Consider the following 27,212-nt stretch of genomic DNA (forward strand, 5'->3'; position numbering starts at 1 on the left):
CAGGTATGAGCAGAAACTCATACCTGCTTATCACATCATTCTGTTTGTGCAGAAAAAAGGGGCTGAGAACTAAGTCATCTTCATGTGTACGTCAAATGAAATAAAATACAATACCTCGTTTTTTGAAGATTATAATACTGGAAAGCTAGCTATTTTTACCAATTTATTCCATAAGGTCATGGAATTTCAAATAGCAAAAACAGAAAATCTAACCTTGGGCATAAGGTCATTTCTAAATTTAAATTTTACTTAATTTATCTATGCAATTCAAACATTCTGTAAGTTGTTTTAAACACATCCCTCATTTTCCTGCAGAAACAATGTTACATAATACTACTGCATTCCCTAATGCCCAGTTGACCCTGGTATTCAAGGTGGACTTAGACCTGTATCATTGTTTCTATAGGATTGCTGAATGTTATTATAAGAGAATGGAAACACCTCAGTTTAGCCCCTTGCCAGAGTGCAGGATGGTGAAGAAGAATCACTATTTTAAACCAGTTACAGCTAGCTACTCATCTGTGTACATTAGCAGAAGAGAAGATAATTTCCCTAGGGCAAGGTATATTTTTCAAGTAGTAGTGGTCAGTACCACTGGCAACAGAATCTTGGGTGGGATGAGGTCTGTTTGCTAATCATAAATTTCTGGGTTCTTACCCCTCATCTACTGAATCAGAATTTCTGGATATGCAACTCAGGAATCTGCATTTTGAACAAGCAATCCAGGTGATTCTTATGGCCCCTGCAGTATGAGATATCCTGCTTCAGGTCAGTCACATCCGGATGGGCCACCCAATGGGTAGGGCTGTTTGAAGTAACCTCCAATTGTACTGCACATACAAATAGTTTCTAAGTCAGAAGCCCTGACGTTGGGGACTTCAGATAGCATTTTACTTTTAATGTTATCTGAAGTCCCAAATAAAACATTTTATCATACATAACATTGTATCACAGTTACAAACAAGGTTTTTGATGGGGAATCTGATGGAAATATCTTGGTCTACTGAAATCATAGCAAAAGAGGCCTTGGTAAAGGTAAACAGCTTGAATAAATTAGTTCAAGTTAAACTTTTATGTAAGGTTAAATAATTCCTATTTATTTTTTAGACAAAAAGAACAACTACAAAGATAGTCCTAGACTCAACCCCACAGAATCAACAGTATGTTCAGATAAATGCATTATATATTTAAGGTAAGAATGCATTGGCAAGCCAGGTAGACAGAGGCAAGGGCAGAAAGTGCTGCTGGTATATGGTTAATCTATAAGAAATCTCTAAAACACAAAAACAAATGCGCTTCACAATGATATGTATGTCATCAAAGTCTATTTTTGACTTCTGTGAATCTCATATTTATGTTTTAATTTTTTGCATATGTCTTTTAGATTCTCAACACTGTCTCCTTTTCTCTTCCTTTGTGTTTTCATTGAGTTTTCTCTGTTTCTTTGTGTCTGATTCCATTTCTACCTTCCTCCTTTATAGGTGACCTCTTCATTTATCCTCAGTCAATAGTCCAAATATTCAAATCAGTTAAAATTATTTATTATACTAACAGACTAATTTTATCCCTGTTTTCTAAAAGGACAAATGGAAATTGTATGTTTCTTTAAAAATGGCAGCCAAAACTGAAATTATGAGACTCTTGACAACTTGTTTTCTTAAGGCTGATTTAACTGTAACAATACCTATTCCTGCTATTAAAATAAATACCACTATTTTCCAAGCTTTTAACCAATGATATTTTGAACAAAACAGAAATGTATGTATATTACCCCAAAGAAAAATCAGTAATGTTTGTTTGGCATATTAAGAAATATTAATTAAGTTTTCATTCATAACTGAAACCTCTGATTTTTAGGCCAGTAGCCTAGCAGGATAAGAAGGAACAGATCTTATTTTCCTGTTTTTGGGCTCCTAGAGTTCTGAATGATGGATCTAGATGTAACATCTTGAATTGTACATAGAATGACTTCTTCCAGTGGATCCACTTCCCATGCAAATTCTTTGAGGCCCAGATTGAAATCACATAGGATATTCTGACAAGAACCTTTATTTCCCTTTTTATTTTATGAATTTAAAAATTGGTCCACTAAGGATCACCAAAGTAAAAACAGAAATACAAATTCTGGAAACAAGTTTTTGAAATGTAATCTGGCTTTTAAAATGTATCTGCCAGAAATTTATGATACTTTAATCATATTCTTGAAGATTAGAGTACAGAGTGGTTAAGGGTGGAGGCACAAATATTTGCAAGAGAATAATTAAGTCTGAATAACAAACAGGTGAAAAAAATCTTTCCCTTAATGAATGAAAGACAAGAAAATATTTGAAAATGGAAATAAGAAGTGGTTAAGCCAGATGAGCATTTAAAAGATTCCCACTTCTGTTTGAGTTCTAAGAGACAACTCCATTCCACTTACAGTTTCATCATCACTCACTGAGATGACAACAAATTTAGGAGCAAAGCCATACAATATTTATCTTAAACTGCTTGCAGATAACAAAGGACAAACCCATCAGCAGTAACACAGAAAGAGAGCTCCTGACAGACAACTGTTTTGGTTCTTTTTTTTTTTTAAACACTTTTAACATAATTATCTGAAGCCTCCCATTCTTCTAAATGTACCTATTCTGATTTAAAATTTTCTTTTTGAAAAAAAGGATACCTAAAACTATGAAGTGTTAGTGACAATTATTTTCTCAATGCAAGTACTGGAAAGAATACTTTGGTTCAGAATGTTTGGACCAAAAGAAAGATTGGGTAATTGTGGCTTCAGTAACATCTGTCCATATTTTGAGGGTCTATTTTATCATAAAAGGATCAGTTAAAAAAAAATGCTTGCTTAATTTTTTATTTAATACCACAATGGTTAGGAATTAGAAAATCCTTATTATTATTTTATGAATAAGGAGCAGGGTAAGAAACAGTAAAAACATAATATAGTTTGTGTTTATAGAACTTATAAGTACACTTCTTTAATTAACCATCCAAGTAAAACATTTTATGAACCTAGCTACAGGCAGAACACTTAAAGAAATACTATTTGCAGATAATTAGAATGTTACTCTAAATTGACAAATCACACTTCCAACTATCTGTATAATTCACAGGACATGCAATATTTCCTTATGAAAATAGTATTTCATCTTAATGTATCTAGTGCTATATTATGACCTCAGAGTGCATTTATGATTTAGTTATTGTCTGTATAACACACGTTGGCTTTTTCTATATGCTTTAAAAACAACTCTATGAAATAAAGTAAGGCCTAAAGTCTTTTATTTTACTTATATATTTATTTTGCACTGGGGATTGAACCAGGGCGTTGGTGCATGCTAAGCATTGGTTATACCACTGAGCAACACTCCTAGCCTAAAGTAGTCTTTAAATGAAGCTATATATTGGCAACAATTGTTTCTTTTGTTATTTTTCCATATTTTTATCAGTGCATTATAACTATACATAACATTTTGGCAACAAGTGAGAAGATCCTTTAGGTGTAGTAAATATGTTTAATGTTAATTCAACTTACCACCAGTTTATTTTCAATGAGGTGTCTATAGATTTTTCAGGAAAACATCCTAAGAATTTGTTGCATTATATGGTCATTGTAAATGTCATCATTCAGAATTTAAAATGAAAAATGGGAGGAAATAATTTTTATAGACACATACTTCTCAGTAAGGATTTAATGTGTATATGTTTGAATAACATCAAATGTTAGGGATAAATATACAAAGATAGCCTGACCTTAAAGAGTTTATGATATGGTTATACAACTCCTTCCTATTTGTCTTAAAATTTTGTAATTATTTACTTTTTGACTTAAATTTGGCCCCTCCATCCCACATAATCCATATTTTAAAATAACTTAGTAGATAACATTATTTTGATATTATTAATAAAAAGTCATGTCAAACTCCAATGAGATAACTTTAGTAAGCATAATGATTCCTGGTAATGTTTTCTTTCAGCAGTATGGATAGATGGCAGGCTACTGATATATTGGTTTGCTTCTGCAACCTATTTTATGATTAAAATTACTTATTTTAAAACAATATCTTAAAGTTCTCAGTTGCAGGTGAAAAAACTATAGAGGTAAGAGCTGAAGTCTGAGATGTGAACCCACCAGAGGAAACAGCATCCTTTTTTAAAAATTCCAAATACTTTAGAGGTAAACAATGCTGATTTTTAATTTATGAGATTTTACAAATTCTACTACCACTTTATATGTTTATATTAATAGAATATAATTAAATAGATCATATTCAGTCTAGACAATAATCAGTGTGATGAGAACTGCCCATCTGGTGAGCAAGTGAGTCACACACATTTCATCTGTGATACGTGTGGCTTTGCCAAAATGAAAAGGTAAATTGGGATCAAAAATGTCTAAATTGTTTTCTTTCCTATTTCTTTCAACAGGTTCCCCTTTGTTCTTTCCAACCCTACTAGGACATTCTTTTTCCAACTTCACAAGTACTTTTTTTTTTTTTTTTTTTTTTTTGTGGTGCTGGGGATCGAACCCAGGGTCCTGTGCTTGCAAGGCAAGCACTTTACCAACTGAGCTATCTCCCCAGCCCCACAAGTACTTTTTTTTTAAATCTTTTTTTTATTGTAAACAAATGGGATACATGTTGTTTCTCTGTTTGTACATGGAGTAAAGGCGTACCATTTGTGTAGTCATAAATTTACATAGGGTAATGCTGTTTGATTCATTCTGTTATTTTTCCCTTCCCCCACCCCTCCCACCCCTCTTTTCCCTCTATACAGTCCTTCCTTCCTCCATTCTTGCTCACAAGTACTTTGAAAGGCAGTTTCAAACTAATCTGAACCTTGATCCACCTATGCGACTGGGTGGTAAAGCTATCTTCAAAACACTGAGTATACCTCCAAGACCCAAACTATTTAATTCCCCCATCACACTTGACTTGAATTCTCCAAATTGGACATTCTGGTAAAATAAAAGGGAAGGGTATGTGTACCAGGGGAATTGGGGCTGTGAAGATGTATCTAGTATGTTCACTCCATCAGAACCTATGCAAAGAAAGCAAAGGACTTCACCCTTTATGTCCTCTTGCAAAGTTGTTGATCAGTTAACTTATCTATGGTCAGTTGAATTTTGCTAATTATGCTTTTACTGCCCAGCTTCTTTAGGAAGCAGTCAGTGGCACAACTTCCTAATTCTTGAAAATTAGATCCAAAATAAATGAAGACATACATATTTTTTCAAATTAACAGTAACAGATCTTTGCAAATTTTTATTCTATAGATATAGCACTGTATGTGTGGGGGATGCTGAGGATTGAACCCAGGGTACCATGCATGCTAAACATGTACTCTACCACTGAGCTATATACCTAGCCCTAGTCCACCCTAATCTTATTCTTATACTAAATTTGTACACTATCCTCCAAATAATACCATTTTGATCTGGTAAGATTACTTGAAAAAAAGAATTTTTAGTATCAGTTCCAGTATCATGTCATCCATGGATACTAAATGATGGGAAAGGAGGTATTAATCTGCAAAAGTGAGTGGAACACTAAATTCTTTTCAACAAGAATATAACAGGTGGCTGTGTGTGTGTGTGTGTGTATGTAGTGGGAGGTGGGAGTAGAGTAGGAAAAGGAGTGATTCTTCGCTAAAAAATTAAAGATATTATTTCCCCTTATGTTGTAACGTTATTTTTTTGATTGTAGAAGCCTGAAATGGACGTCTACTTACTCCTTCTGGGCTTGTAATATTACAAAAGTTGTGATGTTGATTTTCCTCCTTCAATAACTTCTAAATGTTAATGCCTTATTAATAACCTCCTTGGCATACCAGTCTGACATTTGGGATCATTTGCTCATTAGCAACCCTGGCAAGGAAAAGCTGCTTTGTGGGTATTGCCAACTGAATTTAAGGACAACCAAAAATACCTTCTCCAGAAAATCAAGTGCCAAGAAAGATAGGAAGAAAATTCAAGAAATATGTGCTAAGAACCTAAAATTATTTCTTGTTAGTCATTTATATTTTTCTTCAATTTAACAGTGTTATAAATCTAATCTTTCACCTTAATGACCTTTTCACATACTTTTAAATTTTCCAATCTATAATAATTCCGTCATAGACTATTATCATAAATTTCCATTGTTTGAATCATCTGCATATTCCAATGTTCTAATTATTATCTTATGTATTCAAAATGTATCGTGTACATGAGCAGAAGAAAAATTGAGTAAAAATCATTATAAAACCATGATTTTAAGAAATATAGTGTAGATGGAAACAAATTAGCACAAATGTCCACCTTAATTAAATGCTCAGGGTAATAAGTATTTATAATCTTAGTTGTCTTGGAAATTAGTAGTTATTAAATATTGGGCTGAATCTTAGAACATATGAGGAATGTACTTAAAAAAATTCACTATATAAATTTCATTTTTCCCTCCTGACAACACTGTGTGGTGCTGGCCTTTTAAAGAACGTAAGTTTTACTAAAGAGTTAGATGCTGACTCTCAATATTCTTATAGAAAAATACAAATGACTTTAGAGCTACTGCAAAAGGTTTCAAGCTATATCTGTGTTTTAACATTTAGCATCACATGTTGAATTTCACACTCAGCAAGTGTAATTAAAGAAAACCAGAATCATACAGGAACTTCATTACGGTGAGAGTTCCTTTTAGAAAATTCAAATGTTTGAAATGTCAGAAGTTCTCTGCATCACACAACTTAATTTGTATTCAAATATGACAATGAATTACTAATCTCCTGCTAGTAAACAAAATAAATATCCAATTATATTAATGAATTGGTTTCCATCTGTAAATAAATTAATTCATAGCACCTTTATGGTACAAGTTTATTCATAATATATTTTTAGAAATAAAACTCCATATTTTATTAAAATCAGGATTTAAAATTCCTACTTAATATTTTTTTTATTAAGAAAGGACCATGTTGCCTTCTTTAGAGTGAAAAAATACTATCAGAGTAGAGATGCTGTCTTAAGTCACTTTGTAGTGATAGGCAAATCAAGGGATGAATGCAGGATTCCAGAAATGCACTGAAAATTTCCTTACCATCTCCTCTGACTACTGCCATTTATGTGTGCCTGTGTGTTTGGGTGGGAGCAGGGAGGCAGTAAAACATTTGATAGAAGCAATTAGTGATCGTCAAAGAACTCTGGAAATTTGGCCCTATTTGTGATGCTAGTATGTGTATATGTGTGTTTGTGTGTGTTGTGTCTATATACTAGTGTGTGAATGATATTAATACATGCCTGTATCACAAATAGGGCCAAAATCCACAGAGTTGACACATATATGCATGTATACTAGTATCTCATTATATATGTCTATATAAATAAAATACAAGAAAATATTATACTGGTCTGTTGTGATCTTCTATAGATAATTCATCAGATCTATATAGATCTGTGTAGACTGGATTTAGAGTGAAATATCATATCAATACCTCTTTGTTAAGTCCATGTATACTTATGATCAATATTCTAGAATAAATTATACTGATTTTAAGTGCAGAACTAATCTAAAAGATACCAATATTGGGTTTAGAAACAAATTTAGAAAATTTCAAACTAAGAGTAAAAGTAACCTTTTAAGACCATCAAGCATATATTAACTACTATATAGGAATACTGTCAGATAATTTGAAATGAAACATTATTATTTCATAATTGACTATGAAGAGTACATACCACAATTACATACAAAACCAGAACCTGACCAAGGAAAATGTCATGATGACATTTTCTTTCTCCTTATTGTAAATTTTCAGCACAGTGCTAGGAAACCTGTTTTCTCTTTGTAAAAAATCAATAAATACTTCAAAAGCAAAAGCAGGAACTCTTCTTTAACAAAACAATATACTTTAATTATAGAAAGCCTTGGTTTCCAAGGCCTTAGTTTTAGCCAAACTAGGAATGATTTCAGATCTTAGTTGTGTGGGCTGATCTGGTCTCCATGGTAATGAAAAAGTCAGCCTGGGAAGTGGAAAGAACTATGGTACATTACTCCCCACAGAAACTGCCAAGCTGAAATCAAATGCAGCTTCTGTATTTAGCATGGACAAAGCCTGAAGCTCTAGTCAACTGGTACTTTACCTCAGGAATTGCCATGGCAACCTGCTAAAAAAGGTGGGTTACAGATACCCACATCAAATTATTACTAAGATGTCAAATCAAAAGTCAGAATATATGGATTAAAAGTAATAATTTATTCATTAGTTCTGAATTTGGTTTTCTTAAGCAGGAGCTAAGAGTTTAATGGAGGCATCACTGTTTTTGCAATATATTATATAATCTAATTAGTATTCATTTTGAAAAATCCTAAGAAATAGCGCCAGATGACTTTTACTCTTCGTCAAGTTAGTATAAAACTTTTGAAGCAAACCAATTTAACCTTTCAGTTCAGTAATGATTCTGATACTAACATCTGTATTTTACCTTTTACTTTTTATTTTTATTTGTAATTATCTTGAAAAAAGATGCAGAAAATATGAAAATTTCACTAGAGTTCACTTTGGTAATGAATTTTTATTTCATACTACATACTGTATGCTTCAAATGTGTTGGAATCAGATTAAATATGAATTTTGTATTCTTTAATATTTCCTCTTGGGTCACTGAATTGACTAGATTCGTAAGAGGTGACAGGAAGTAATGTTTTATTATGAGGAAATATACAGTAACCCACAATACATCAGATTTGGCATCTGTGAGTAGGGACTGATAGAATCACTGTTATCTTTCAATTTTACTCCTGTATCTGATGCTTTCCTATCCCCTAGATCGTAAACAGGCAGAAAGATTTGTATTGTTTCTTAGAAAGTGGATAAAGGAAAGGAAAGGAAAGAAAAGGCTGAAATAATAACTTTGGCCACTACATGAAATACTTTCCAAACTGGTCTCTAGACTTAATTTGGAAGTAGATCTTAAAATAATATTCTAATATTAACAAATTAGCCATAAAAAATCATGTCAAAGTTTAAAATATTATGAAAGTTTTGATTCAAGTACAGAATTGTTTCACATTCATATAAATTAAGGTACATGAGTTTTGAATTATCTTTTGCTAGTTAAGACAGGAAAAATCTAACTTTAATTTTTAGTAGTAAAACTTGAACTGGTGTAAATGTTACTGAAAGATTAGAATGAGATTTTGCTTTACTTGATAGAGCATGCTAATAATGATTGTGACCTGCTGCAATAAACCAAAAATTTTAATTCCTTTTTTATAAGTCCAATAGATATACAGAAAAAGTGTCTTAAAGGAAGCATTTTCTAAATTTATCCTAAATTAAAATTATAGATCTGAGGGTCAATATATAGTTGAGAGCATTTTTTCTGTTGTCAGAATGTATTAGTCTGAATCTCAGATTGTTGTTAATTAGCTGGGAGTCATGGATTAAGCTATTTAAACTCAGTTTCCTCATCTAGAAGAGGAGGATAATAATACTTACCTCAGTGGTGTTGTGAGGGTTAAATGAGTTATATTATATAAGGACCTTAAAATATTGCCTGACACATAGTAAACACTCATTAAAAACTGTTAGCTAATACTTGTAATAGATTAATGTGTTCAACAAACCTACAAAATTTAAACAAATGCTTCATATACATATTTGGGTTTCACACCTTAGGGAAGGTAATTTGATTTTAACGTTTTTTTCCATGTGGGAAAATATCTTTTTTCTATATATGAGTAACATGAAACATTCAGTAGGTTTATGGGAATGCCTGACTCTTGCAGATTGCATTTCAAATCCAAACTATGTAGCATATTTTACAGAAAAGATAAATCATTAATTTCTTTCACTTTAATAGGTACAGTCCACAGCAGAGAGAAAAATAATCTTCCTGAGACAACAGTGAAAGTAAAAGGACAAATACATATAATTCAGTCATTTGACTCAGAGTGCCCTTGACATCAAATTTAAAATTATTTCACACAAAGACTTGTAAGTTAATAATGTAAACCTAACTTAAATGAGATTTCCTTTAGAATGCAACATTAAAATATCTTCAGTTTTCACTTCATCATTTATTGTATTCATTGAATATACTTTACTAAGCAACAAAAACACGTAATAAATAAGTTCTACTAATATGAATGGGTATTCAACAGTTGCCATTAGATAGCTTAATTTATGCATTAATGTGCCAGTGTCCCCAGATTCTTTTATTCCCCTTAATTACTGGGAATTGAACGTGGGGTGCTTTATAACTGAGCCACATCCTCAGCCCTTTTTAGTTTATTTTTTTTAATTTTGAGACAGGGTCTTGCTAAATTGCCCAGGCTGACTTTAAACTTGCAATCCTTCTGCCTCAGTCTCTCAAGTTTCTGGGATTACAGTTGGGTAGCTGGTATGCATTATCATACCTGGCCAATTTTTTAAAAAATTTTAAACTATTTATTTTTTACAGACTGCATTTTGATTCATTGTACACAAATGGGGTATGTAATTTCATTTCTATGGTTGTACCCGATGTAGATTCATACCATCTGTGTAATCATACATGTACATAGGGTAATGATGTCTGTCTCATTCTACCATTTTTCATACGCCCCCTCCCTCTCATTTCCTTCTACATAATCTAAAGTTCCTCCATTCTTTTCTCATTCCCCATCCCCCAGCCCCATTATATATCATTCTCCACTTACCAGGGAAAACATTCCAATTTTTTGTTGTTTTTATTTTTCAATTTTCTTGCCCTCAAGATGCAAACATGAAAGGATATTGAAAAGTTGTTTTGAAATAAACTACCTACCTCTGTTTAATTTTTGCTGTGAAATCCCAAAACATAACACATTTGAACTTGTCATCAGGGTGAAATCATGTCACTTCCTGAAGTATTACAGTTCTTCCTGATTACACCTTCCTCTCCTTCTGTTTCTTCCTTTATTCTGTTTATTCCTTCTGTTTATGCCTAAGCTTTGATCTTATCAAGAACCCAGTCCCTTCCAGAATCCACCTCCTTACTCAATTCTTTCACCCTCTTGGGTAGGAGCCACATGTGTTCTTTCCAATGTTTGCCTTCTTCTGCTTGACCACTGAGAACTGCTAGAGAAAACTGTATATCCATGCTGATAAGCACTATTCTAAATTTGTTTTTTTCTGACTTCAGGCCATAGAAACCTATGTGGCAGTCCTCTTATTAGTGCTGGTTAGCTCAATATCCAATTCCCCCATGAGGCATGTTCCAAGCTTGCATTACACACCTAAAATCCCTACTCCCTACCTGAGAATCTTCCTTTGAGCAGATTACTTTATCTCCACATTTGGAGAGGGGTTAGCATACCTCTCATCTGAATCACTAAAATAGATTTCTAACTGGTATCCCTGTCACATATTCTTCCACACAGATACATGTACACTGCCAACAGAGAGACCGTTCTGAAACTTAATATCTGATTATATTATCTTCTTATTAAAATCTTACTTGAAGTCCGTCATTGTATTCTTTGAGATACAATCCATACCTCTGGGCATGCACTACTAGGGCCTTCATAATTTAGTTCCAGCAAAATTATTTGTCTCATCTATACTACCATGCCATATTTCTCTAAATTATATGTTTGTTTTCTTCATGTCCACATTTGCTGATGCTATTTCTGACACTGCTATGTCAAGGAAGAATAATTCAGTTCTTATGTGAACTGACAGTGTAACCATCACTAAAGGGTAATTTAATGACATAGACTGCGAAGTTATTCATACACATGTCATTAATACTAGGAGTAGATAAGGTGAGTCAAAATCTTACTAAGACTCAGGGTGAGATTTAATTATAAATATAGCTCATAAATACACTTTCTAAAGGTGATTCTTTGTTGACAGAAGCTAATTACAATGAACTACCATGAAAAAAATCTTATCTTACTACTTTACTGCCTTGGGGAGATGTTAGAAGAGGTTGCAGCCAAATGCTTGATATGGGTGGGTTTATGGCTATGTCTAAAACTTTAAGTGTTTAGGTCCTTTAATTAGACTTTGAATGGCTAGTGTTCTGCACCATATGGGTCAGACAAAAATGATACCTTTATAACATATCCATTTAGTTTCTGCTTTAATATTTTAAAAATGCTATATCACATATTTACTCATCTCTAGATTTCCATGAAATATTGACAAATTAACAGTAAAAGAGTAGCCAAATTTTACCCATCTATTTATGATTTACTCATTCATTCATTGTTCACTTTTATAATATGACATGCTTTTATTTTAATAATCTTTTTGAAAACTGAATTGAGATCATTTTAATTCTAAATTAGCATTCTCTAAGTCACTAAAAAGATCTGCTTTCTTATATCACTGGATCACTTAAGTGGTTTTTCTAAAAATTCAGTCATTTCATTAGAGGCAATTAAAACATAAAAATTAGTATTCTATCTTAATGAAGCCTATTGGCACATATCATTCATAGTTTCATTTAATTGGGCCACAACCACTTGAATTATGAGCTATTGGGCGTAGTACACAAGTATGTCAGATATTCTCAATCTAAGACAAGCTCTGATTTTAGAAATTGAGCAATAAAAATAATAAAAGTCCAGTTAGGTAGGTAAGTTAATGCATCACAATTCCATTTAACCTGAAAACCAATGGAACAATTCATGATAGGAAACTTAAGAGCAGTTCATTCTTTTAAAAAAAGTGGCAAGGGGGATCTAATGAAAATATAACAGAGACCAGTAAAGTAGAGGAAGGGGATTAAGGGGGAGGTTGGAGGAGTGGGAGAAGGGAGGGAGGGTGGAATGTAACTGACCAAAGTAGCCTCTGTACATATATAGATATATAACAGTGAATTTTACCTTTATGTATATCTATAAAGCATTAATTTAAAAAAATCTATAAATAAATAGAAGACTGGTAGAGGAGAGGAAATGAAATGAGGGAGGGAGAAGAGGAGGGAAAGGAAAATACTAAGGAATATATTGGAGTAATATATTTCATGCTTGTATAATTATGTCAAAGTGAACTCCTATATTATGTGTAACTATAATGTACTAATAAAAAACTGAAAAAGATTCTAGTTTGTTCTTATTCTATAGTCAAAAGAATCTGAACATTATAGACACAATTCTTATCATTTTAACTCCACATAACAGCACTGTATATATAATAAATGATTCTTGAATTTTTAGTCATTATTATATGGCCTGTTAGAACACCTGGTTTATGATTACCTTTGTGATTCACCTTTGGGATGATAGCCAAGTCTTGCTTATCAGACTTCAGCTGATTGTGGAGTACAAAAAACTATATTATGTCCCTTTACTTCTCTTTCTTTCTTTTCAAACTTAAGATACCAAGGGAATTAAAATAGCTCTGCATTTTGTAAAAATAGTTTATCAACTGGTTTAAAGAATCTGATTTTATGTCAATGATATTAATATACTAAAAAGGTAGTCCTGTGTATCAGTATGCACAGGACTTTCTTACATATTTCAGAAATTGAAGAGAGATTTTGTCATCAGTGGAAATACTGTTGATGTTTAAGTACTAAATAATTAACCTAATTTGGCTGTCTCATTACATTATCATTGTTGGGGTATATTTAATAACTTTAAAAAACATGAAGAGCATTTATAAATTTACTTCTTAATATAAAAGGGATATTGATAAATATTAGCTGAAATTGTAAAAGAATATTACATTATATTTTATTTTACATACTGTAACTGATCAGAAAGCAAGTTTTAACACCCATGTCTTTCTTTTTCCTACAATATATAGTATTTTATAAGTTACAAATCCATGAAACAGTTTTTATTTAATGTTTATTCAGTTTGGGTTCCATGACAATTAAGTACATGTTATATGCCTTATTTAATATGCACATGCTCAGTGAGTGATAGGCAAATAATTTTTGAAGGGTTAAATCAAGTTTGTTTATTTTTATCATCATGTATGTTCATTATTCAGTTAGAAGAGGGATACCACAGGGTATGTGTGAAAATCTCAAGACGGATCAGCAAAGTAGCTTAATATCACTTTTCATTTTGTAATTATACATTCTGAAATGTCATCATTTATTCTCCAAAATAATAATAAAGGTGATTACCTTCAACACACATCCTTGTTTTCTATAGATAGGTAGCAAGTGTCTAGCCCTAGATATATAGCAAGATAACATAGTAAAGAGAAATACTCAAATGTTGGCCCCAGTTCTATAAGCTCATTAGAGCAGAAATTAGCAGTAGAGTTTTATACTACAGAGTACCCCTAATCTCAAGCACTTGGGGCCAGAAGTGTTTTAGACTTCATAGAATTTTGAGATTTTTGAATATTTGCATGGACTTTACTGGTTGAGTATCCTCAATCTGAAAAACCCAAATCAGAAATTCTCTGAATCTAAACTGGCCCCACACGAAATCCCCCAAATTTTAAGTTTTGAATTCTGAAGCATGTTGGATTTTAGATCTTTGAATTAGGGATGTTCAATTTTTAGCAAGGCATTATTACTTTATATAAAAAGACTTAAAATTAGAGGTATGAATTCGAATTGTTTCTATAATTTGAATCTATTATATATAGGGGATATAAAATGATAATTCTTAGAAACCACTGAAAGTAGCTAACCAAAGAATATGGCTGACCTAGGACAGGATTTGGGTTTAAAATATAAACTACTAGAAAACTTTGGTACTCTTATTTATTTACTTTTACTAGATTCTGGAAAAGTCCACTATCTTCAGGGTTCTAATACTTTATCCTGGCATATTCTGGTATTGACTGAGGTATTCTGGTATTTGTGCAAAAATGGACTAAAAATCTTGCAACTTATCCTCATGAATTCACCTAATTTTTGTATTTGTTACTTTTCCATTAATTGGGGAATAAAAGTTGGTGTAGCTTCTATGAAACCCTCTAAATATGAAAAAATGTAAATGATATTACCTGATTTTCATTATTTCTGCTTAAGTCACTAATATGTTAACTATAGGATTTAATGCATTAAAGATGAGATGAATACATGTGAGTAATTACTGTATGCATTAAAACCCAGATAATTTCATGTTTCAAAAACAGAAAGAAATAAGTAAAACCTAGTTGGGACCTAACACTGAGCAAACAGGGAAGAACTTTTGTGGCACTGGAGATATAAAAGAGACTATACGAGTTGGGTGGTGTTGCTTGGTGCATACCTGTAGTCCCAGCTACTTGGGAGGCTGCAGTGAAAGGGTCACTTGAGCCCACAAATTTGAAAGCAGACTGGGCAACAAAGTGAGACTGTGTTTTGAGAACAAACAACAACAATAGCAGCAACATATATATGGGGCGGGCGGAGAGAGAAACTAAAAGAAACTCATCCTATAATTTTGTCTTTGTTTTTATTTTTCTAACAGTGAGAGGAAAACAAAGTTAAATATGGACCATACAGGAAAGAAACATGATTTAAAAACTCCAGTAGGACAAATAAAAAATTTCAATGATCAGTAATTTTAAAAAATAAAATTATAGTAATATAAATTGTCTCAATGAGAGAGGGAAAACAGATGCAGCTCAAATCAAAGTAGTCACAAGGAGTTTCCTTAGAAAAAGCTTTAATTTAAGGGAAATTTCTATAAAAGATAGAATGTGAGGCCACTAGAAATTAATTAGCAGAGAATATTACCAATTGTTTATAAGAATGCCAAGGAGGCAAATGTTCAACTGAGGCCTGTGAAAAAAAAAAAATAAAGAGGTTTTTTTTTTTTTTTTTTTTGGCGGTGCTGGGGATCAAACCCAGGGCTTTGTGCTTGTGAGGCGAGCACTCTACCAACTGATCCATACCCCCAGCCCTATAAAGAGCTTTTAAAAAATCATGAGAAAAAATAAATTAAGAAGGTAGAACCATATTACTTCAATGGTATTTTAGGCTTTTCCTGAAAGGAGAAAAATTTCAAACTAGGACATTACAAAAAGAAATATTTCTGGAGACAAGGGACTAAGAACTACTTTGTAGTCCCTCTGAACCAGTAGGTTATAATGTTAGCAAATAAATAAATGTTTTGTAAATTATTATAGGGCTATGGTTAGAATATCCTGATACTTAATGCTTAAGTCTTAACAGAAGAGCTGCTTATCCAAAAAACAAAACCTCAGCATAGGTTCTACAAAGCACATGCTGATAAACCTGATATAAATGCATGGTGAAGTTTTAGAAAAGACTATTGGGAGGAGTGTTGATTTTTAATTTTGATTGTACGATAAATATGAATTCAATCATGAAAATGGAGCATTTTAAACTAGATTTTTTGGGGGGACAGTATCTCCAGGCTAGGAGATAAGTGGAAAGTCACAGGCAGTGTATGTTGCATAAGATGAAACTCTGCATGACACCCTTATGAATGAAGATATTGTAATATGGACTGAAGGACATTAGATAGATTCAGATAAGCACTTTGAAAGACTGAATTTAATTAACATATAAAGTTAAAAATTGAGAACTATAAGACTCTGTGCTTTGTACTTTCTTCTTTAGACTATTTTCTATAAAAATGTGTTTTCCTTAATAAATCAATCAGTTAAAAACAGAAAGGATGCCTAAAAATTGGAAGGACCTGGTAATGGGGAGCCCACTAAACTCAGGGCCAGTCATTCCATTTATGGGCAAATGCAGTAATTAGAATCTTTCTCAAATCAATCTATAATCAGTCTCCTCTATCCTCCACTTACAATGGTCCTGGGAACTTCAAAGATCCTATCTTTCCTTCTATAGGATAGCCTTTCAAATACTTGCTCTGTATTTTTATAATTTGCAATTTTAAGATCCGCAACCAAGCAGAAAATTTGTCAGAGGTCTGCTTTTGTATATCGATATAAGAAAGCACCTCCTAGTTAAGTTGTCCAACATGGAATATCCTTCTTTTGGAGGCAGGCACTCTGAGACCCTAAAATATTCAAGCAGAGGGGCGATAACAATTTTTCCAATATGTAAAATGTGTTTATGTTTTGGGTGGGAGAGTGAAGACAAGTGTCTTAAAACTCTAAGTTCCATGGTGAGACAGCTATTATGCCTATTTACATGTAGCATGACACATTATATGCCTAACTGAATAAAAACATTTAATCTACTAAATGAACTCTTTACCTTAATATAAAGCATTTTTAAATGAGTTCTGTAGTGTTACCAGAGCAACACCACCAACAGTAACATATTAAAAAAGATGCATGCTATAAAGAAACATTCAAAGTTAAGGCTACCTTTTCACCTAATTATTCAGCACAGCATTTTAACATTTGTACAAAATTATTTTTGGAATAGTAAACATCTTTCCTACCACTGGTGCTGAGGAACAATCCTTCTAATTAAGTTAATAAAATCCCACCATTAATCTCAGAACCCAAGATGCTAAAGAGGAGGCTGCCCAGCAACTACATAGTGTGTTAAAAAAAGACAATAGAGTTCAAAGTGAGGGATGGGGTTCATTGTCAGAGTTGCTGAAAGACTGCATTAAAGCCACACCAATTCCAAGTTGTCTCTCTTTCCTCTTTTTAAAGAAAAGGCATGTAAACTCATTAGTGCTAGCATAGCTAAAAAGCAATAAGTAAACAGCAGAAATGCCGGTGGTGGTGGTGGTGTAAAGTTCAAGTTCTGTGATATTAAAGGTTATTTTCTCTCACCAAGAATCCCAAGGCATATGCTTTAAAATGTCCATTTCATAAGTCACAGAATCAACTCTAAATTTAGTTCATGGAGTGGTAGTGGGACAAAAATAACAAAAAAAATTAAGGAAAATATACAGCAAAAAGAACCAAAAAAGTCACCAGTGAGAAAATTTAGAGGTCTTTAAATGAATAGCTCTTGGGTAGAAGTCAATAGATTCTATGGATGATTTATCAAAAGCAAAAGAGCATAGTAAAAATATCAGATTTGAAATCATGGAAGACAGGGATTGTAATTGTATGAGAATGCTAAAAAATACTTAAAATGTTAAGATTCAAGATGGACATTCAAAATACAGTACAATTTTCTACATTTGGCACTGCTAACGTTCCCTATGTTAATGTTTTTTTCTGGTAGTTAAATTCTATAATAGTTATAAAATTAGGAAGCATGTTCTTAAAGAATACTAATCTATGGTCAGTATAGGATGATGTTCACTTCATTTTTTGACATTTGATTAGTGGTAATCAGAACAGTTGAGTGACCAGAATGCTTATTCTCAAACCAAATGTTTAATGAATGAGCCAAATCAGAAATAGCTCTTCACATGATCTCACATATGATTCTAATCAGTCTTTTATACTTTACATAAGTGTAAGTACTTTAAAATGAAAACAGAATATCATGTGCCATCTAAGAATCATTTACATAAAATTATAAATTGGTTACTAGGGAAAATTATTGTAACATTAAAGTGACAAAGATGCTACATATTTTGAATTATTTGCTGCTTCATGTTATCAAAAAGAAAGATCTATCTTATTACTTAAAGATAATTTACAAATTTCTGTTGTAAGTAGACTTATGGAATGACCAGGTATACTCAATATGGTAACCAGTGTGTAGTAAATGAAGTATAAATAAATGCCTGTTGAATGAATGAATACATGCTTAGAACTAACTGGATGATATGTTGATACAGGAAATCAAAAATACAATACAGAAATTTAGTTTACATTTCAGTAAGGTAAATCTAAATATTGAAATTTCATAGCATCCACAATAAGGATATTAAAGAATTAACAGCTCTGAAATGAATCAGAGTTTGATAACTGAAATTCTTATATTCAAGAATTCTAAAATTTGTAAATAACCCAGAAAGTTGAATTTTTTTTTGTGTGGGGGGTTCTGGAGATTTTATTTTAAAAGTAAAAATTTTTAAAAAGGGGCTGGAGATGTAGCTCAGTGGTAGAACTCTTGCCTAGCATGTGTGAAGCCCTGGGCTCAATTTCCAGTACCATAAATAAACAAATAAAATATATATAATTGACACTTTTTCGTTATTGAAACATTACGGGGAGTATTGTCCCATTAGTGGAAAAACTTCAAAATATAACATATTAAGATATTAAGACCAGATATTTGGCCAAGATGTACCTGTGGCTAAACATAAAAAAGTCGGAATGACCAGAATAATGGAGCTAGTGAGAAAATTCAAAAAAATAAGAGAGTTTTTTAATAGAAGTTTTTTAATAATCAAGTTTTTTAATGTTTAAAAACTTGAAGCTAAAATACAAAGGCAAACTGATCACCAGATAAGTGACTTTGAAGTCATTTGTGAGTTTTGCTTTTTGTCTTCTGAAGAATATACTTGCAATATTTTATTTTGTTTTTTCTTTTCTTAGTAGATAACAGACTACGGCTTAGCTCTTTTCATCACAGAGCTTTGGAATAAGCTAATAGTATTCAAAGATCTCCATAAGAAAACAAAAATTTATATCACATTAAATCCTTGGGCAAGAAGTTAGGAGAACTTCTGAGGTATGAGTCTAAGGGGCGTGCATGTGGAGGTGTATGTAAGAGTGCACTACAGCAGTTGCTCTTTTTTCTCATGTCTCTCAGTCCACCATTTTTGAAAGGGCCAACTGCTGCATTTTCTAGAGTAATAAAATATGGGACTGGGCCTGGGTTCTCAGGATGTAAGGTATCTCACAAAACTGCTGTTTTTCTTATAAACTGTGTGCATCAAAAATTTTCAGAGAAAAAACAAAACTCTGATAAATCAACTAGGCCATGCTTCACCCCCTTACACTGAATTATAGGAAAAAGATATATGAGGAAACTGAATGTATGCCCCAAATAATTTTTAAAATCTTAACTTTTGACAATAATCTCTGGAGGGTCAGAAGGTGGGAGGGTTTCTTTGTACTTTTACTATTGTATTGTATTACATAGTTCTTTCTTTTGCAACAAGCAAGTTATTATTTTGAATTAAACAGCCAAAGAAAAACATGGAAATTTATAAATTTCCAATATGTTGTATGGTATAATCCTATTATATCTCAACATGCTATCTTCTAGCAGTTGGTAATTACAGTGGTAAATTCTTATGATGAGGAACAAAAACGAGGCATTTGTGACCTTCAGCTTTCTGTGGCAAGGGTGAACAAGGATAAAGGAGAATGAAGTCAGGACAGGTTCTTATATAATATGCTATAAAGTATGCCACTGAGAAACTGTCAATAAGCTATTACTGAACTGAAGAAAAGTGATTTGATTTTTTGATGTGTGAAAATAGGAACAGGTAACAGTAGGGCTAAGGATTTTCTGTCTTGGTAAAGAAAATGTAAATTATAACTTGTTTTACCTATGCTAGGAAGGGACTATTATCCTTTTATATGAGCTTTAATTCTTATCTAGCCACATTTTCTGCTGGTGTGACTATAGCATCTAGCATCTAGAATTTTTCTTTTGCCATTAAAATCTCGGTTCATTACTTATCAACACTTTTGAGATTATTTTTCTGATTGAGGCAGGGTTTGGTTATTTGCTAAAGTACAAAATTGCAATTTTAACACTTTTTAAAAACTCATTAAGATGAAGCTAGGTGATGGACTACTTCCAAGGGAGACCTAAGGCTGTGAATCAAATACTGGTAGTGAGTTGAGTCACCCTTCCTTCCACAGGGAATGGATTTTGGTAGGAAGAACAAACAACCTATGGATGCTGGAAGATCTGGCTTCTAACTAGTTCATGACAAAGAACTACTCATTTCACATGTCATATTTTTGTGGCCTTCATCTTTGAAACTGGAGTAAAATAGGACAATTATTTCAACTATAGAGAATATGATTATAAAAGAACAACAATGCAAAGAGCAGTAATTCTAATTGTTAGTATCCCAGCACAAAGAGGATATGCTAAGCACATGTAGTCCTGGCTAGTCCTTTCCAAAATACCTAAAATGAAGAATTCTGCCATGTTTTGATTCCTTTTTTATGTTGCATAATGAATAAGTAATAACTTAAGCTCTATTATATAATAAAATGGAAAAGATGTTAGTAATAAAAGGGGTTAGGTATTATACATTCATTCACTCTTTCACTCAGTAGTGCCTGGCCTACTTTGGGTCATATACTGTTTTAGGCCTTGGATATACAAGACAGGAATAAAATCCCTTCTCTTAAGAAGCTTATATTATGGTAGGTGGAGATGGATTGTAAATCAGTGAACAATATTTAATATTATAAACATAGTGATAAAGCTGGGAAAAATATAAAACAGAATAACCATACTAGAGGAAAAATGGTGGTGGCAGTGGAGAGGGGTTGCAACTGGGTCAGACTGGATTGTGAGGGAAGGACTCTAAGGGGAAAATATTTGAACTGAGACCAGAATGGCATGATCTATAAATAAATATTTAAGTAAATACATATTATAAGGTAATTGATATTTGGAATACAAGGTTTCTTTGAGTTCCCAAATGTCCAAAAGGAAAGTCAAAAGTCAAAAAGGAAAGGAGTAGTGAGTGATAAGAAAGTGAAACGATTGATATTTCTACTTCAGTTTGTGGACAACAGCTAATGTACAAAATTGCTGTTCTTTCATCATTTTTACTTAAAAAACAATCATTCACATGGTTTAACTCAATGTCTGAAACTGAACAAACATAGGTCATGCAGTCCAGTAAACATTATTTAGTGAGGTTTAACAGGCTTAATAATTATTTAAGTATTATAACTGCCCTCTTTGCCTAAATTCAAATCTATATAAAATCTACATACAACTATATAGTTATGACATTTGTTGGATGATTTACCATGTGTCAGATATGGATATTAAGTGCTCTCTGGCACTGTTTTATTTAGTCTTCCTATAACCTCAAATGGTAGTAGGTACTATAATCATCTGGTTTAACAATTAAGATATTGAGGTATAGAGGCATCAAATTACTTGATCAATCATCCCACATGTAAGTGGCCAAGTGACAAAGCAAGAATTTAAACTGAGGAATGTTTTCAGAGATTGTACTCTAAGCTATGATCATTTATTGTTTATAGAAAAAACTTTTTTATTTATAAGGCAACAATAATTATATCAAACATGCTATATTTTCAGGGTTACATAGTATTCACCTCCTTCTAAAAAATATATCTAGCATTTCAGTAGCATCAAGACTTTTAAATGAGGTGACATGATCTGGGGTATGTGCTTGCATATACATATTAAAAGAATGAAACAATGCTGAAACAAATATACTTGAAGACATAACATACACAGCAATAGAGCTGCTCATACAGAAAGTAATGACAAACACTTAAGTACATTTCTTTTATGACCCTGAGAATGAATCAAGTATAATCTAAACTTAATAATCATTCAATTTTCTTTGATATTTAGGCATGGGCATATGGAACAAACTTGGCCAGTGAAATCTGGGAATAAGCCTGCTGGAGGGATTCAGACAAAGTTTACCTTGATGTTACAAAAAGGACTAATGATAGGGCCAGGTCTTTGACTTTTTGGATGCTGTCTTATGAGAAATGACAAGTGGAACTGTTGGCATTAAAAAAAAAATGAACTGAGATTTCTGACATTTGGAGAGCCACAAAATTTACCCTGGAACAGTCCCATCTCTGAACTTCCTGTAAGTTAATAACTTTTCTCATCATTTAAACCAAAATTGAGGGAGGTGTGATTAAAAAATCCAACCTCTAACCAATATGAGAATTATAGATAGACCATATCAAATCTTTGGTGTTTAATGGCTCCCTAACAGTAATTATTCAAAATCAGACAATATGGTATTAAGAGAATATTTACTGCTTTCTAGATTTTTCTGCATTTTTCTTTATACATATACTTGTTATATAACTAGTAAAGGATGGTGCCTTGAACTTCACAAAAGTGACATATTTAAGATTTTCTACCATTTATTCTGACTTTATCACATGCCTTTTTATTCCCATTGATTATATCCTTCTTCATCTACTCCCTTTAAACTTGAACTAGTTTTAAATACTATTGTTGATTATAGTTTTTCAATTTGTGTGTGCATAACTTACTTTGAAAATAAAAAATGATGAAAAGTGCTAGAGTATTTTTTTAATGTGTTCATTCCCCCCTTCAACAGTTTCATATTCTTATAATATGAAATTTTCCCTCACCCACATATTTCTTATCTGAATATTGTTAAAAATAAAATTCATGGCTTTTTAGAAAATCTTCAGGAAATTACTCTAGGACCATTTACAATGATTGAAGAGGATTAATGTATGTTCTTCTGTACTGTACTGGTATTCATAATTATCCAGCCTCTTTGCCTAGATAATTTCAGATATTAGGCTACTGAATATTAGCCACTAAGTTATCAGTGGTATGTAAAGAATGTTAGATTTTGAAATTTAACTTTAAAATATATTTCTCAGCAGATCTTATTTTGAGAACATCAGTAATAGCTCATCCAGGTAACCAAATGTGTCTAGCAGCTACAAAGTAATACATTTCCTCTCTCTCTAATCCCTCAAAGAGACCTAGATTTTGCTTTAAATTTCTAAACCTAAGTTAAATTTCTGTATAATCACTTAATTTAAGTGAGAAAGACTAGTAGGCAATCTTCAAAGCAATGGAAAAAGACAACATTATAACTTCATTGAGTAAATGAAGGCACCAAGAATGTATGGCTAGGAAAGAGTACCCTTATAACTACCATAGGGTACATCAGTAGGATTAATGGATACAGCTTTTGAAAACCTCATCTAAATTGCCTATTATGACAAGGGAAAAAGAGAGATTCTAAGACAACTTCAAGCTGAATTAACCAAAACAGTATTTTACTGTTATGGCAGATGATTTCTAAATGAAGTATATCTTTTTATTTTATCTTATACTTTTATGATTTATATCCCTTAAAAGTTGTATAGGCTGACATAATTAATAATTTAACATAGGTATTATAAGGCCTACACCTTAGTAAGCTTTGAAACTGCTAATTGGGATAATAGGAAATTACTTGTCTTTTCCCAAATGCCAGTGAAGTAGGTCAGGATAATTAATATGCAAGCTGACTTTTCTAGTCAAAGGAAAACAAGACAAGTCTCATCTGTGTATTTTAGTACCATCCATTTCAGACTAAAATGAGTTCAGCCTGAGAAAAATCACAGTATGACTCAGTTAAATAATTGAATTTTAAAATAAGACAAAAGATAGTTCAACCATAAGAACACAGATTGAAGTCTGTTCTAAGGAAGATAAATTTACACTTCATAAGCACAGCCAAATTCCACATCTTTAAAGAAACTGAAAAACATCCAGGGCATCGTTTTAGGTATATGTTGCTTCTTAGATGGTTTTTTAAGCTTGCAAGCACCATACAATATGTGCCATATTATATAAGGTAAGATGAAATATAAATGATTAAGAAAGGAATTTGGTTGATGACATAATTTTTCATCCCTAAGGTGTAAGACAGGCCATATTTTTATGTCCTCTTCCATTATTCCTTTTGCCCACTTGTCTGATGCTTCCTATTTTTAACTTTATGGCAAACTGAGAAAAATGTTTGAGGCTAGAGACATTAAACTGATTTCCTCTGCATGTTTGTACTTGAGTACAAATTTACTTTAGTAAGGTCAAATCGAATGCTGGCCTTGAGGAGGACAGTTAGTAACATACCACTCTTAGACCCTGATTTTTTTGTAAGTACCGGTTGCCTGCCAATCTGTGTGGTAGCACAGTGAGTGTACTGTTTTGGAGGGAGTGCAGTAAATCTGAGGCTGATGTAATGGTCACAGCTTCATTCCTGTGTATAATTTTTGCTTTGCTGGAATAACATCAAGCAGCCTGGTTTGAATAAGCAGACTGCTCATTTATTCCTAATGACCAATCCAGGCAAGTCAAGAGTATGGCACCCCTTAACTAGAACTTAGTCTTTTAAAAACACTGATTTTAAAGCTACTGGTTTACAAATGAAACTTTCATCAAATTGTATGCTCCTAAATATTAGAAACAACAACACAAAACTATGATTAGAAAGGCGAACATGCATTTCACCAAATAAGAAATATCTTCCAGGCAAGCATGAAATGCATTGCTCTGTTGAGAATAGTTTGAAGTATATTGAGACATCAAGTGGCAAAACTTATGGGAAAATACCCAGAAAGAAATGGGGCCTGAACAATAGTGCACAGTCACCTCCAGTGAAGCTGAACTGACTGAAGTAGCATGAATTGTGCCCATAATATTGAACTATAAAGAAAAATGTGCAATACCAAATTTACTGACACACTTACTAGGGCTGTTCTAACTTATCAAATTTATTCTACAGAGAGAGGACCCGCTACAAATAATGGGCAGTACCAAATGACTACTCACTTAATTCATCTGGAACCTGAAAGAAAATCCTCACCTACTTAGGAGTGCACCAATATGGCTAAAAATATATCCAATCCTGAGAACAACAAACAAGAAACTGTAGAATAAATCGAAAACTATCTAACTAGAGATGCTCTGTGGGCTACTGGAACTTGGAAGAAATGGCAGGCATGGTGCCATGTTTTCCTTTTGTGTCCTAGACACACTTGCTTCTTCCTAGTCCTTCCCAAAACAATGACAGGATGAACAGCTATGTACCCTCATTTATTCATAAAAAAGATAGCATCAATGACTCTGCTTGTAGGAATGATGAAATGTTTTCTAAACAGAATTCTCTATTTCAGAGGGCTGTGTTAGTTTCAACACAGTTTATTTTAAAACATCTGAGATGAAGTATTTTACATGATGTTTGCAGAGTTAACAAACCTCACATACTTAGTCATAGCCATTAAGCAGCAACTGGATGACAACTGAAATTAAATTTTGAATCAATTTTAGAAAACAGTTCATTGATTTTGTAACCATTAGAATATTAAACATGTATTGTTATACTTGTCAGAACTACTGAAGAATCCTAGCATGACTCCTAAATATTTATTTCACAGGACTGTTCCATAGTCTCTGGTAGATGTGAGTGTTGGGAAGGCTTGGCAGGTAGTGGATGCTAATTACTTTTTCTACACCAATAGTACACCTTTTATAATGTTTCTCATGGATAGTATGGCTAAAATATACTTTACGTGGAAAGTTCCTCAGACTGTGAATTTTGTTACAAGCAATTCTTATATTTGTTGGTAGAAGACATAAAATCACCATTAAATAATACAATGAAGATCCATACCATAAAAGAAGGTCTACTACATTCTCTTGTCAATAATCTTCAAAGTGGCTCTCATATTAAAGGAGATAAGCTTCACATTAACATGAGGCTCTTGCCTTGTTGGTAACTTGTGAACTTTGAGTTGTTTTTCCAATTGTAATGAAGAACTGACACGAATATATACTGGAATCAAAGTCCTGCATACTTGCAAAGTGGGTTAAAGACTACTTTCTGTTTGTATCCTTCAAAAAAGAGAAGTCTAATGCCTTAAAGGGGATCAAATGAGTAACTCATTTCATCACCACTGGCTCTAATAATCTACACTAATTGGCTCAGATTGCATTTTGAATAAAAGGATGGAAGCAATAGCATATTTCTCTTACACATTCAGGATTTATAGCCAAACCTAGATTTTCTAACAACAACAACAACAAAAAAAACTGAGTTACAGCCTTTTCCTAAATTAATCTGGGTTTCTGGACCAGAGTATGATATTAGGTATAAACAGATGCTTGGTATAGCATGTTGGATAAAGAACTGGATACTTAGGAAACATATTCTTAATCCCAACAAAAGAGAGGGTTACTTGATTGACTTGTCTCTCTTCAGATTTGAGTTCACATAAATTGAGTATTGTAATCAACATATATACCAAGAAAATAGATGAACACTTTTGGCAAATTGGTTTCTAGAAACAAATACAACTATTTGGAGTTGACAGAAATGCTTTGATATCTCTCCTTGAAAAAATTGTTCTTTGCATTTTTTTCTTTAAATCTGATAGTGAAAAAGGAAGATATATATGTACATGTGTAGGTATGGGTGGGTGTATATGTGCATTAGTGTTCACTTATTCAACCAGGGCTCTGCTCACGTCCTCCCTGAAGCATTTATAGTTTCTTAACCCAAACTCAGGGGGCAATCAGTGTGGACCAATAGGATGATGCATACAAGTGAGAAAAAAAGTAAGTAAGATAAGGAAGAAAAAGGAAGGATACTATTAATCTTAAAATGCAATGGGTAGTTGGGAGAAAAAAATTATTTGCTCCAGTTCTGGGTGTCCTGGTATAAAAGCTTCATTATATATAATTTCCCCCTAAGTTACTGAAGTTCTGGAATTAGGACATGAAG

General features: G+C 32.7%; 1 protein-coding gene across 5 annotated transcripts in view; it reads right to left on the bottom strand.

Annotated features, from left to right (window-relative positions):
• CNKSR2 (connector enhancer of kinase suppressor of Ras 2) overlaps positions 1 to 27,212 on the bottom strand; it is a 283,644-nt gene that overhangs the window by 13,181 nt on the left and 243,251 nt on the right. The gene's annotated exons all lie outside the window — the stretch shown is intronic.

Source organism: Sciurus vulgaris, assembly GCF_902686455.1.
Source record: "Sciurus vulgaris genome assembly, chromosome: X".
Taxonomy (NCBI): domain Eukaryota; kingdom Metazoa; phylum Chordata; class Mammalia; order Rodentia; family Sciuridae; genus Sciurus; species Sciurus vulgaris.